This window comes from Euprymna scolopes, chromosome 18, assembly GCF_053919585.1.
Source record: "Euprymna scolopes isolate OS-2025 chromosome 18, ASM5391958v1, whole genome shotgun sequence".
NCBI lineage: Eukaryota > Metazoa > Mollusca > Cephalopoda > Sepiida > Sepiolidae > Euprymna > Euprymna scolopes.
Window position 1 is genome coordinate 72,274,909 of NC_136499.1, and position 15,973 is coordinate 72,290,881.

General features: G+C 33.3%; 1 protein-coding gene across 1 annotated transcript in view; it reads right to left on the reverse strand.

Annotated features, from left to right (window-relative positions):
• The window catches only part of LOC145297659 (transmembrane protein 94-like), a 222,808-nt gene extending 207,826 nt beyond the window's left edge, over positions 1-14,982 (reverse strand). Inside the window, exon 1 of the mRNA XM_080143827.1 lies at positions 14,685-14,982. The gene's annotated coding sequence lies outside the window, so the exon portion shown is untranslated. The remainder of the gene's footprint in view (positions 1-14,684) is intronic.
• Between the last annotated feature and the right edge of the window lie 991 nt (positions 14,983-15,973).

Sequence of the window (15,973 nt, forward strand, 5' to 3'; positions counted from 1 at the left end):
TAATATTTATACGATAAAAGCCATTTTAAAATCTTTGATAAATAAATTAACAATTTTTTTTAGCGAGCCGAATAATGCATGACCATTATTAAACAGGGCATGCTTTGAAGAATCGATACAAAAAAAAAAAAATTCGATAAATATTGTGTTAAAAATAGCATCATTTTTTCGATCCCGTTTGAAAACGTTTGCCGCCTTTCGACTACGGTGGACCAAACGCGCTGAAATAAATTTTGTTTATTCTGCTTTAAATTGCCCCCCCCCCATTTTGGGGAGCCTGGCCCCCACACATACACATTAAAAACCAAACTCATACAAATGGTCACCCATCTGGTACTGGCCAGCCTCAGCGTTAATAATACATTGAAATTTTCGTCACTGAAAAATAAGTTTTTTTTGGCCTGTTTGGTCTTCCATAGTTTGCTTTTTATCAACTACAAACGTAAACATTGTCGATCTAGACTCTAGATCGACGCGAAGTAACTGGTTGCCTATATGAATAGCATTGACGAACTTGGAGAAAAAAAAAAAAAACTTCAATGAATTAGTGGACTTCAAGATTTTTCACACCTCTATGCTATACACATTTTGGCTGTGTTTCTTTGATTTCAGAATCTCCTGTCTGTTAAGTAGTGTTTACTTGTCATAAAAGCAAGTTTTCAATATGCGGTGGTTTTATTTGAAGCTATTTTGTCAATTAAGTTTATATTCTTTCTACTGATAATCAAATACAGATGATGACTGAAATTTTGTCTGCCACCAAAAATGTAAGTATATATATATATATATATATATATATATATATATATATATATATATATATATATATATTTAAATATTTGAAAGAAATTTAAAATATATTTTATTAAGATGTTTTTCTCATATTTCGTGTCATATTTAAACTTATGTTTTCATGTAAATATAGAAGTGGATTATTATATAAAAAATTGTAGTAGTATGTGAAAGTCTTTAAATCTCTTTAAACAAAAGAGAGATTCTAGTTTTTTTTAGGCGATTATGCATGGACACCTTGAAAAATTTGTTGAGAAGGAAAACATGAATTCTTTTAGAATTAAGAGTTTCACATAAATTTAATGTAAAATAAGACCTGAATTTTTTAGCTGTTCTAGTGTCTTAAGGCAGTTTTCTGGGTGTTATTTTTCGAGGTGGGGGAGGGGTAATATTAACTTTTGAAAATAATTGAGTATGATTTTATGACCATTCCAATAAGACTCGGGGTTAGTGGTAAAAATTAAATTTATAGAATAAACTGATCCCCCAGTCCAAATTCTAAAATGATTCTTTTGGGGTTTTTTTTTTTTTTCTTCTGTCAAGTTTTTTAAGAATGTTCGATCATACATAATCGCCTAAAAAGTGCAATCTCATTTTGGAAGCAAATGATTTAGGGCGTTATTAATAGGGCGGTGACAACAGCGTATTCTTTTCATTGTCTTGACTCATTAATATCTTATGTTTTCATATAGACTAATGTGATTCTCGGTTGATTGACTGTGTCTCACTGTGTCGGATATATACATGAGAGTCAAAAGAATGAAAAGCCCTAGTTATTAATTATGTGTCATTCTATTTGCATAAAATAAAATACGTATTTATAAGTTTGAAGCCAAAATAACGCATTATTACAAAATAAACAGACATTCCGAGATTTAAAAAAAACTGCCGTAAAAACAAGAAACGGACTTCTACTTGCGTATTCTCTGCTCCAACAACAACATGGCAAAAAAAAAAAAAAGAAAGAAAGAAAGACATACTGAAGATGAAGGATTCCTTCGAAATATATTTATGAATTTCAATATAAATTTCAAACAAAATAAATGTCTGTTTATTTTATAATAATGCGTTGTTTTGGCTTCAAACGTATATAATACGTATTTATTTTGTTCAAACTCAATCATCGCTTCTAAGGAACAAAAATCTTAACATCATTCTATTGACTTATCTTCCCAGTAAGGCAGATTTAGAAACAAGCTTAGTTTATAATGTACAGCATCCAGCTCTCCAAGAAGGGACATTCTAAATTGAGATAAAATAACATTTGTCTCAGTCTAGAAAGATTTTTTCACTGGCCGAGGACAAAAACAATAAAGTGTAGTATCAGAACAGGTACTATATTTTGAATTATTTATTTGTTAAAAAAATATAACATAGAACAAGATGATCAAAAGTGTGGGAAGGTGGAGATCGTTGGTCATGCTCTATAGCTAGAATCATTTCACTCTCCACAATACCACATTTACTCCTACTCAAAATAGTGTCAATATGTTGAATATATATAGTTTATATAGTTTTATTGATTGGATTTCTAACACTGAATAAATATATTATTGGCAGACAATTTATATATATAATATTTTTCAATAAATATTAATACGGTTTTAATAAAAAAAAAAAAATTTTTATAAAATGGCTTAAAAAATATAAATTGTCTGCCAATAATAAATTTTAGAAATCCAATCAATAAAATTTCATACAAAAATATCTGGCCATCTCCCTCCTTCCACCAAAAAGATACTTAGGGTTTAAGAAAAAAAAAAATCTTATTGGTTGAGTCCAATTTTCTGGTATCCCTTATGACATTGCTATAAATGCAGGAGTTTCGATCACACAAAATGTACAAGTTTCCCAATGTGTATTTGATATATAAACTATCGTCGAAATACAAATAAAAAATTGAACATATCCATTATTTATAGATTTTGTTCTACTGCAAAATTATTAAAGAGAAAAAAAAAAACTAATGTAAACAAATTGTTAGTTCATTTTTAAAAAATAAATTTGGTATATTTATATCTTAAACTCATTGTTCTCTTTGCAATAAGTAAAGCTTCAAATATTAGAACATTGTTATGTAAACGAACTTAAATCGACGCCATTTAATGAACTCTTTCTATGGTCTGGGGCCTATAATACTTATATGCTGAAGCTGTGTTTCTTTGGGAACTTTTGTTATTGGAATCAGAATTGGAAATTTAGAAGAGAATCGGTAATTGTATCGGAATCTGGAAAAATATTGGAATCGTCCCATCACTAATATATATGCATACCACAGCCATACTAACATTTTTTATACAGAGATGTACATGACTAATAGCAAAAAAATAAAAAATCAATTTCCCGACTTGGCAGGCCATGCCAACCCTCTACCAATTTCCGGGGTTTACCAACTAATGCCTACTGCAAAATTTAACGTAAATCATTTTAGCTTTTCAGGGCAGTTTAAAAAAAAAAAAAAAAAAAAAAAAAAAGCTATAGGAGATAAATTCTGTGAGTTCTTTTTTTTTTTTTGTAGGGGGGGGGCATACAGGAAAAATTAGTAAAAATACAATTGTTTACTCTACCACTAATCATATGTTCGAGCGGTACCCCCTCTTTTAGGGTGTTCTCACATAATCGCCCCCCCCCCTCCACAAAAAAGCAAGAATTTAATTTTTTTATTATTTTGTTTGCAATAGATGTGATTTAACTAAGCATGTTAGTGTAACGCTGTTGTAGGCACCGGGCAGTACAAAATTACCTTGCTTATGGGCTAAGGGTTAGGTGGGGGTCTTTGACACAAAGTTTAACAGAAACCAAATTAAGAGAAAATGATAGAATATGTTATTGCAATATTGTTAAAAAAAAAAGGAAATTTCTCAAAAAAGTAAAGTGGATAGTTGGCGCCACGGAGTCTGCCTTGATATGTTTAGAGATGTCATGGTAAAGTAATGTGGCTTAAGGAACCACCTCACATGAAGGTTTGCTATGATAACAAAATTTCTTTAGAACAAAAGATTAAGAGAAAGAGAGAGAAAGGGATTTCAGAAGAAAGAAAAAAAAGTAAACAGAGAATTAAAGAGAGATATGGATTAAGAGAAAGAATAGAGAGAGATGGTAATACTGCCTAGAGAGAAAAGAGATTCAGAAGATAATGGAAGAGATAATAGAAGAGCTGAGTAAATCCCAAAGAGATGGCGGTTAGAATTAAGGTTCCATAAAAACTGTTTGTTTTCGACAACCAGAGAACTTGTCTGCTGGCCACCGAAGAGTATGCATCACTTTTAAGCTTTAGTTCAAAAGCTGATCCCCCCCCCCCAAAAAAAAAGCTAAGTGAAAAAACTCTTCCTCCTCTGACTCAGAAACCATCTGAAAGAATCCAAGTTGTCAAAATCCTGCATCTTGTAACCATTAAGAACCCGAATAGTTTTACTTTCCTTTGTACAAAGTGTACCTGAAATATCTTAGGAATAATTATTCTCATTTATAAGAAAACAGTCTCTAAGTTATCCCTAAATTGTTGATTGCCTGTCGAATTGAAATGCAATTGATTTCAGATCTGCTCTGAACCCAAAACAGAACTGTGGTTAAGAGAAGCGATATACCAGCCATTTACCAGATCACCTATGAGGAGAACTCGACCACAGTGTCTGACAACGAACGACCAACCGACCCATTACAGGTATTGCCACACAGACTTAGGGTTGTACGCATTTTATGTGCTCTGAGCATTGGAGTGGTAGTCCCAGTAACAAATAAGGTTTGGTTACATTTTGAAGGGTTTATCACTAGAAAAAAATAAGACAGTGTAGCCACAGGGATTTAGGATTATCCCTTGCGCTTTGAGACAGCCTTGTTATACTTAATGGTTCCGTGAGACAGGATTGCAACAAACACCCCTCCTCCACGGGGTTATATTAATCTACAAACTTTTTTCATACTGACAGTATTCATTGATAGTTTAACTTTATTTTTATCTAAATTTTGTTAAATTCTGTTAAAATTAGCTTTTTGTGTAAAACTCATGTTGAAAAACTGTTGTAATAAATTTCTAAAACATAAAAAACGATTAATCCAATAAATAAACAATAAATCATGTTAGGAAGAGAAAGATCCCAAGAAATTTAAACAAGTCTTTTACCATGCTTCCTTGCTTGCATCATTTACTAGAGGCAAAGATAGGAAGACAGAAAAAAGAACAATAAAAACTAAGATAAAACGAGCAAAAGAAAAGAGAAAGACAAAAGAAAAACAACAAAAGAAAAGAAATAAAATCAAAGCAATGGACAATGTCGTAAAATTCTAACGATTCAGCAAAAATTATGGAAAAGATTTCAGTGGAAACCACCTTTTCTGAATTATGAAAAAGCAGAATTTCGCTAAAAATCAGAGAACTTGGTTCTTGTCCAGTATTCCTCCTCTATTAAAAAACTAAACTAAAGGAAAAGCAGCATGATGCACGTACATGCAAGTATCATTTTCCAAAAATCACGTTAATTGATGAAGTAGTTTTATTTTCATAAAGGAACACATTTTTAGGATTCATGGGAATTCGTAGGCATTAATACAATAAATCTTGCAAGTTTTAATTATCGATTTATCTCTTAGTTTTGTTTTTTTTAGATCGTTTTCAAAATGGCAAACAAGACGGTCATTTTTCTATTACTTATAAAATTTAAATTTCTAATTTAAAAATAAAAATTGTATTTACATGATTGTTTGGGAATATAATATTTTCGTTTTGTCATTTTGTCATCATCTGTACATTATACAGATTTAAATCTTTCTTTTTTAATATGGGGGATTCTGGAGAAGAACTTAGTTTTCTTATGCTTCACAATCACACTCACAGGTTTTACGGGTTTTTATACACGCACACACCTATTTAAATACTCAAATGGTCTTGCAATATGGACCTGGTAAACCAAGTGCAAAAGACATTCAAACAATTGCACTTAAAGAACGGTCAGAATCTTAAAAAGATCTCTCGGTTGAAATATATTTGAGATTCACAAGAAACACTAGACTAGCTGAAAACATTATCAATAATTTCCCCCACTCTTTATCTGTGCCTAAACCTATACATAGATTCCATGATTAAAGCTTCTTTCTTAGAACTACGCCTGTGGAATTATCTTCCGTTTTCCTGCTTTCCAGCTGTCTATAATATGGTTGTCTTCAAGTCCAACGTGAACAAGTTTCTGATGAGCCGTTCCACTTAAGTTAACAAATTTACCGAACTTCCATTACTATCGATTACTATATTGTCCTTTTGACTACTCTACACTCTTTAACTCTTATCCTTGAGTGGCCTATCGGCCTTGATAAGTGATGACGCCTATGTAAAAAAAAAAGAAAAAAAAAAGATAGCGGATGAATGTCTGGCATCCGGTAGAATCCCTTATTCCTAGCTTGACCAAACTGATAAGAAAATTGAAAAGAGAAACTTTCTTACTATGCACATGCACATTAGAGATATTCGATTTCTAAGCGAGGGGAATGGGAGGGGTTTACCCTCCCACTTTCAGGGGAAAAACCCTTCAAAATACAAACAGATAGATGCATGTCCTTGTTGAGGTCATGAGGTTAAGATAATAGTCAAAAGCACAACTTGATTAAAAAATGAGAAGTTATAGCTGTTGTAATAATGATGATATGGTGGAAAAGCCGGTCATGGTTGAAAAGTTTGGCTAATGAATATTGGCTCTGTCTGCTATGGCCACGAAAAAGGAGGGGAGGCGTGCGGTTAGGGTGGAGGCGCCAGTTTAACCTACTTGATTTTCTGCACATTCAGTATTGTGTACATGGCAGGTTAACAACACGGCAGGCAGTTCAGTTCAAGATCACCTCTATAAAATTGTTGTTCAAGACGTAAAAATGTACTTACATACAATAACCTCATCTCTTTCCTTACGCAAACATTCAACATATTTCGTCAAGATCAACAATTCATGTCAGAATCGGAACCGATTTGATTTGTGTGTGTGTGTGTGTGTGTGTGTGTGAAAATGTCAGTATTTACTATGACTTACTGACACACACTCACATAAAAAAAAAAAAAAAATTATGGGAATTTCTAGTATCCGTATGTTTCTAGTCTTTAATCAATTACTATCTATTGAAATAGTGCACTGCACTAGTGCAGTAGTGTAAAATAAAACGGAATGTAAAAAATATTAAAAAACAATTACAAAATTAAATGCATTATAATGTATTTCCGTTTTTTTTGGGGGGGGTGTTTATTTTTTTTTTGTTTTGTTTTTTGGTAAATAAGTCAGCCATTTCAATCTTTTGCTAAAATCGGCATAGTGAAAAGATTAGAAAAATTAAACAAACTAAAGATTCCCAGGAAACGCCGGATAAGTACAGTCAGTAAGAAAATAAGTAATTTCCTTGATTTATATATATATATGTTTAATATATATTAGCTGTAGTTCCTGCTTGTTCGTAACTTTTAGGATTTTGGAGATATAATCAAATGTATTTCAAAACTACATCAACACCAGGGTCTTCATCAAAAGAGGAGGTGGTACGCACGGTACATTGTTTGGGTCAGTGAAAATTAAAACTAAATAATAGCAGGAGTGCACCTGGGGTCCTCACTGATTCGCAGAGAAACGCCGGATGTGCTTCAAAGATCGGAGAGAGGGGGGATAAAAGACTAGATTTGCAGAAATTCATTTCAATTAATATCACTGTACTTAGACTCAATCAATTCTGATGACATTGAGTCGCACGCAAAAAAGTAATTAGTATTAATAAAGGTAATAAATATGGGAGTGTGTAGTTGAACCCCAAAACACATAGGATTCCTTATTCGACCTTATTTAAAATATCATCAAGACAGAAGTTGAGCGAGATAAACGTTGAGTTGTCTATTCTTAACCCCAATCGTGAAGAAAGACGTGTAATGTATATTATCGCTTAAAGAAACGCCAAGAGGAATTCCGAGACGATTTTCAGTTTTCACGTGGTTGAGAAATGCGTCATGGTCAAATAAAAGCGATGATTTAATGCTCTAAAAGTTTAGTACATACGTGGATAAGTGACAATAAAACATTGGCATTTTACATCTAATCTTCTCCTATAATATAAATCTCACCTGTCTGTTTAAATGTATGTACGTATCATGATGACTGCAACGTCTTGTCAGACGAGTGCCACTCCCTCAGACATTTAAAATCCATGAGCCCAAATGTCTGAGGGAGTATCTATACAAATATGATGTTACAGAGTTTTAGCTTTGTACGACAGCTAAGTCTCTCTCTCGGTTCAAAATGTTGAGATCCAGCGACAAGCAAGAACAAGATAGCCAGCACAAGTTAAACTGCAGACCAGCTTAATGCGGGTACTGGTCTCCCGCCTTATGGTTTTTTTAAATCGGTGATTTGCTTCTCCTAGAAAGGTTGCCTTCACCACGGTTTACCGGAGCCCTCTCCACCCCAACACACACATGCATACACACAAATATACACGGTGCTAGTTGGCCGTTGACCCCGAAAAAGGGTTCATTCGCCCTTTGGAAGGTCTTGTTTTTAATCCTTCAGGGAGACTAGCCACCCTCCTCACCAAACAAGTCTGGTAGAGGGACCAGTTTAGTCGCCGGTGACCCGACCATGAGGCAGGTAGTACTGGGTTACATGGTACCAGTAACATATGACATGACAATACATACATGCATACAATGTATGTATGTATGTATGTATGTATGCATGTATGTATAACACTTTCGACAGAGGCGACGGATTTTCACGAGATCGGTCTCGCTTTAAAGCTCGACCCTTCGAACGAAAATATAAAAAAATTTGGCCAAAAACATTAATTCCTTCACCTTCAACTGAGCACTTTTCTACAAGGAGGGGTCGCTTTTTTCACCGATATTTTCGAAAGTCATCCCTTCTTTTCGATTGACTAGCCTTAATTTAAAACCTCGCCACTTCCGGTTTTGCTACAGCAAAGACGTCACGTTTGTTTTTGGGGTGTTTTTTTTCATGTTCTTTTTCTCCTTCAGTTTGAGCCTACTGTCTACCACCACTTAAAAAATTTTTTTTTGCTCAACACACACCTCCAAACACCCGGGCAACGCTGGGCACCCAGGCTAGTATATAATAAATAAAAACGGGTACTTGTAAGGAATAGGCATCAGAGGATTTCAGCAGCACTTACTTAGTCCGTACTGATTATCAACAAAGAATCTCAAATCACTCGGTCTCGGAGATGGTTAAATTAGTTTACGATATGAAAGGCACCTTATCTTTTAGGGAGCTTTCTCATCATTTTTAGGGGGAGGTGATCAAAAAAAAAAAAAAAAAAAAAAATGTATAACCGAAATCAAAATCTAATCCTTCGTTAGTGTCGTCTGTATTTTTTATATTTTTCGACCGCGTTTTTCAAATAGTAAACTGTTTCGTCCATTTCCGGAACTGGCTAGAGATTCTCTGGATAGGTACTGAAATCCCCTAGATACCCATTCCTTACAAGTACCTAAAATGTTTTTAAAGTCAACATCTCTGAAAATTAAAAGGTGGGTTGGGTTCAACTCACAAAACTAAAATAAATGAATAAAAAAATAAAAATAAATGACATATTCGGCTAAATCGATTATTATTAGTCATGTTTTTATTATAAAAACTTGGAGAAAGGCCAAAACCCGCAAATCGAGAAACCCGCACCGACCGACATAAAAACGAATGCTTAGGACGACGATATTATCCTCTTCATGTCACATCGATCGTGACAATTAAATCGGCAGCAAAACGAAGCAATTCAACTCAGCTGTTGAGTTCGAATTGCAAATATGAAGAAATATAATTTAGATAAATTAAAGAAACTTCGGGAAATGAAGGGGGGGGTTCTTTTTTTTTTCTTTTTTTAAATGTAAGAGTGCCATGTCGGAGGGAAAGTTAGGGTCAAACAAATGAGCTATTCATCTTCTCTTAGTCTTTCTAACCAGCACTGAATAAATGGTTACGCAAGAAAGGGTTAAGTTGTTTCAATCACGTCAATTATTTAAAATAAAATGGCTTTTGGCACTATTCCCTAATTGATTTTTATGAAATCACCAAGTCCTAGTAAGTTTCATCGTACATATGAAACGATGAATTGAAAACTAGAACGAAGATATATAATCGTCATCAGAGTAAAAAAAAGGTTCAGAAAAACTAGTATAGAAGTACTACCAAAATTAATTTCGCTCAAAAAATTTACGTGCTGATAGGGATTGAATACAAGTCGTGCAAAAATGCAATAAAAATAAATCATAAGATATCCTTTTCAAAAATAGACATTTATTTGTCGCCTCGTTTAATTTGCGAAACATACAATTGAGTTCTTTTTTTTTTTAAATTAAAAACTTAATTGTAAATAAATATGTACACACACACACACACACACACACACACACACACCTGTACTTCACTTTTGAAGTGATATGTCTTAATTAAAAAAAATGATTTGGTCTAAGTGAAAAGTTGGGAAATCACCTTTGGCTGATAGATTTTCGTTTCTAAAGTAGTTTGTTTGTTTCTCTTAATTCTCGTTAAAAAATTCATCAGCGGGTTTCCCGACATTTTTTAAGCATTATAATGAAACAAAAAAAAATCAGTCAAAAAGATTAATTCGTTTAGCACGATATAAAGAAAGAAAAATGCCAAACGTTTCATTAATTGACACGCATTTCAATTTTAGGATAATGACATATTTGAGAATTTTTAACATGGGAAACAACAAATCAGAAAGATCGCAGTTCAACCAACATTAAGAGATTGAACTAATTTGATTTTTAAGAAATCATTTTTTTTTTCTACACACGATTTTCAAATACGGCACAATAATCAGGTTTCCATGATATATTTACACGATTTTAATGTCCGCTAAATCGTATTAAAACATTTATACAGAGTTTCAGTTTTCAACATCTTAAATTCTCTTTTCAAAAGACGTCATTCTATTCGATTATTCGATTTGTAGTTTTTAAATTGAGATTTAAAATGTTTGGAGCTATCGTCCTTTCTAGTATTTGATTTATGAGTCCGTTCTTTTTTTTTTTTTTTTTTTTTTTTTTTGGTACAATATGAAAATTAAGCACAAGGCCATCAAAATGAGAAAATAGAGTCCATTTGGTGATCCTTAATCTAATTTAACAAAATTGACTAACCTACTCTTAGCTTGAATCATCTCAGTCACCACAATAGATTTACTATAGTAATCGCTTACTTAAAAACACCCCAAAGTGATTTTTTTAATGTAAGAGGCACTTGCGCAATTTACGGATCGTACAATATTTTAAAATATGATTTTCAAATTAAATTCAATCTTTTACGGTATCTTACTGAAGTACAGAATAGTTAGCAAAAAAGCACTGCTTTGCCAAAAAGCACATTATCAATGTTAAGAATAGGTTTATAACTAATGTGATTATTTCAACAGTCCATAAACTGCAGAAGTACCTTTTTTCTAATATTAGCAAAACAAAATACAAAGTTTTCTTTATATAAAAAAAATAGCTATTTTATTTTTGTTGCATCTTAAATTGCAATGTTGTTTTGAAACTTACAACTTCAATAATCGTATAGAACGTGTTTTTAAAGAGAATTCAAAATGCTGAAAACATTCTCAACCGAAAGACGTTATTTAATCGTCGAAATAATGGACAATAATTGACTTAACACCTTTTTTTATATTCGATGGAACTTCATATTGCGATCAGCAGCTCACGTGAAGGTTTTTCTCCGCTTGTTTGTTAGTGAAATCAACGATAAAAAAAATGTATACTGAGTGCAACTATTCAAGCACTCATCTTTTGATTTTTTTTTTTTTATTATTATTATCAGTTTATTTCATGTAGAAGAATAAACAGTAGAAGCAGGTGGTGTGGTGCACTGGTGCAGGTGTTAAAAAATCGTATCGCTTTCGCAACCATTAAAGAATTTGGCACTATGTTACCGTGCTGAAATATTAATGTTATTTAAAAAGTAATTCTTAACATTACGAGCGAGTGTTTTGTAACTATTCTGTACATTCACCTAAAAATTTCTTAAAAATAAAAAGAAAGGGGTTTTATTTATAGTTAAAATAATTTTTACGGAAAATTGAGTACAATTGCATTTTTTTTAGACGTTATAAAATAGATGATAAAGAGTTCACACACAGAGGGTGACATAACTCGTAACGAATACTTGGTAAATTTTAATGACGTGCCCCAGCGAGCGTATCATAAACACTTCAACCTCCCCATGTTAAGAACGGCTTTCGGAGTAACCCCTCCCCCATAACATGAGGAGGTTGGGGGGTGCTTATTCGGAAAACCGTTCTTAACATGGGGTGGTTGGGGGCGTTTATACTACGCTGAGACAGGTCGTAAAAAAAAAAATACCGAATATTTTAGATTACTAATTCATGGCTGCAATATTTGTTGTTTAATAAAGCGATAGATTTTATTTACTATTGTTTTACGGTTGTTCTATTCAATGAATTTTCGTAATTTTTGGATGTAGTACTATTTTCGACATGACAATTTAGTATGTAACATTGTTTTTGCTTAAAACGATATATTTAAAAATCGATTCATCAAGCACCAAATAATGCAATGAGATAATGTTATTTTATAGCGATCCGGGTGCTTCTACAGAATATGAACCAAAGCCAAACACACGTTAGGTTTAGGGTTAAAAAGCAATAAGCAGTGTCAGTACGGTTCCATCCATTTCGTAATGAAATGAATCAAACGCCCCCCCCCCTTTTTAATAAGATTCTTAAAAAAAAAATGAAATAGTTTTAAAAATGCATTCTGACGAATTTAATTTCACTTTTTTTTTTTTAATAGGATTTTTTTTATTGGTTTCATTTTACGTCATTATAATTTAATAAATATTCAATTAATATTAAAAAAATAATATCACGTCTATATTTACTTGCCTCCCCATGAGGGAAGAGTTAAACACAAAATCGGTTTTTAATGTGGGGAAAATCCAGCTCGTCAAAAGGGAATACCTAGCTTTGACCTAAAATAAAACTTGCCTCGGTCTGGAAGGATTTCTCCAGATTGAGAACAGAAAATTGTCGCATCAGGACAGACACTACACTTTGCTCCTAGACAAAAGGACAAACAAGTTCAATTTGCAGGTCAAGCAGATAGCGAGAAAAACGCACGAAGTTAATAGCGCTAATTTGAGAAATATTGTGAAAATTGTCGAGTGAGATTAGAATCAGGTTTATTGAAAAAAATAGGAGGGGATAGTTTGTGAAATGATCAAGAAATCAAAAGATGTCGTGTTTAAAAAGAAAGAAAAATAGCAGACTTATCAAAATAGCCACAATTTTTTGAATGAATCTTGTAAGACGGGATTTACTAAGGACAGTTTTGTTCAATGAAGAACATAGTAAAACGTAGACGATTAAAGGGAGGGGGGGTCATACCTTATTTTCGTAGTGTAAAAAAAAAAAAGGAAAGGGGTGTTAACTTCCGTGAGTTTATTGTTACTACACGAATATAAACGTACATTTTAATAGCTTTTGTGCTCTTTTTGTTTTTTAAGACTTTATGAATGGAAAATATAAGGCGTTTTTATTTACGATAGTCACACTTGAATTTTTCGTTGTAAAACGTGAGTTCGATCACATGATCACTTCATAAAAACATTCCAGGGTATTTTTTTGTTTTTTTACTGTTTTGTGTTAAAGCAGATAAGAATATCTAGTCGTGTTTGGATTTTTTAATAAATAAATAAAATAAAAATCTATCATAAATAGAGTAGGGTAAGGATTTCCGACTTTCCATTAAAAAAAAGAATAGGAAAACACAGAACTAAACTGATTAATCGTTTGTTTTTTTTTTGTTTTTTTATTCCAGAATTTAAAAAGGTGCTATTTAACCTGTTTATTGGTTTGACACAAAACTAAATTTCAGAAACATTTAAACATTTCAAATGCCCTACAAATAACAATGAAGTAATAAATAACCCAGAACTTCGGTAAACCAACAATAAAAAAGAAAAAGTAAAATGTTTTCAAGAATGTGAAATAATTCACCGTTTTTACACCTTTTTTCTCTAACTTTACTGTGACAGACATTTTAGCCAAGATCAAAGCGTAGTATCTGTTAGTGTTCTGATAATGCATAATCATTTCTACCCTAGATCGTTGGTCAGTGAAAAAAAAATCTTTCTAGACTGAGGTAATTTAAATTTTTGCCTCTTTTTTTTTGGGGGGGGGGGGTATCACCCCACACACATTAAAAACCGATGTTCCGCCTGACTCTACCCTCGTGGGGAAGAAATAAATAAGGATATTTCATTTATTTTGAAAATAATATTTCTTTAAATACAAACGGCATTCCATTGTTTACCGCAGGTAACCTGAGGTCCTCAGGTTACTATTCTAGTCTGGGTTGTTATTTTCACATCGACCGATTTAAATTCCAACCTTCTACAGAAGAAGGTCGGGGTTAGATAGGTCGAAACGCTGTGGAAATAACAATCAAGATGAAAATACAATACAAATTATTAATCCTAATTTCCTAATTTCAAAATTCGAAACAAAAGTCATCATTTAATTTGTTTAATTTTCTAAACTCCATCCTAATTTTTTTCTTCGGTGATAGTTTTTTTTTTGTTTTTGTTTTTTTGTATTGTTTTGTTTGTTTTTTTCACCTGTCAGACGTAAATGATTTTTTTTTTTTTTAATTAAACGTTCATTTTGCTATGAAAAAATGTCACGTAATTCCGGGGTGAAAAATGGGAAATCTACGTCGTGCGCCACTTTTTACGCTCTCTCTTTTTCAGGTTTTGTTTTTTCGTCTGTTTGTTTTTAGTTAATTATTAATATAAGAGCACAAGAAGGTCAAAAAAGAGAATAACACCAGGTTGATTGAGTCGAGAAGAATGTACAGTGCCGTTATAAACTGCACTTACCTAGATTCGTTCAGTTTTTTCGCCGGGAATTCCAACTAGTCAATTTAAAAAGCCATCTGCACGAGTAATCGCACATTTCCAACAGTCGACTTCTGTGCGGTCGTCGTCGTTGTCGTGACACAGGAATATGGCGGGAGTATTTGTTATCGGCTTTCTCATTGGTCCAGAAATATATTTTGCTTCTATTCTATGCTTTTTTTTTTCTTTCAATCTTCTGTTCAGTCTCCTAGACCTATATGAATTCTTCTCTACTACCCCGCTGTATAGCTTGCTCTCTCTCTCTCTCTCTCTCTCTCTCTCTCTCTCTCTCTCTCTATTTTCCTCTTTCTCACACACACATACGAAAGCTCCATTTTTTCTTCTTGTTTTTACCTCATAGGAACGCTCTTTTTTCTTTACACCCTATCTCTCTCTTCTTCATATTTCGTTTTCTTTCTCTCTCTCTTAATCTCTCTCGCTCACCATTTATCTTATTTTCTCTTTCTTTGTCTTTATTCTTTATTTTCTCTCTCCCTCCCCCTCTCTCTCTCCTTCTCTTTCATTTCAAAGGGAGGGACGCTCACGCTCATTTCTTGTTTTTCTCTTTTCTTAACCCCTCCCGTCTCTCTCTCTCTCTCTCTCTCTCTCTCTCTCTCTCTCTCTCTCTCTCTCTATATATATATATATATATATATATATATATATATATATATATTACACAGGCATCACCACATTATCAAGGCCAAGAGGCCACTCGAGGATAAGGGTTAAAGAGTGCACTGTAGAAATTGGACAATATAGTTATGAAAATTCGGTAAAGTTGTTAACTTATATGGAACGGCTCATCAAGAACTTATTTACGTTAGACTTGAAGACAACCATATTGTAGTCAGCCGGAAAGCAGGAAAACGGAAGACAATTCCACAAGCGTGCAGTTCTAAGAAAGAAGCTTTGTTCATGGAATCTACGTTTAGGTTTAGGCACAGATAACGAGTGGGGGGAATTATTGATAGTGTTTTCAGCTAAACGAGTGTTTCTTGTGAAAGTTTGGCGAGGGGGGACCATAGACTGAAGCTCAGTTGAACACTTTCCATGAAAATAACGATACATCAGAGACAAGCTAGCAACATCTCTTCTGTGAGATAGAGGTTGCAGGAAAGAGAAAAGGACATCTCCTACGAGGCTACGAAGTCTATTTTGAATTCTATCAAGGCAGGACAAGTCCTTTCTAGCAGCTCCTGCCCAGATGTGGCAACAGTACTCCATCCTTGGACGTACCTGGCTCTTATATAGATAGAGAACTGCATCAG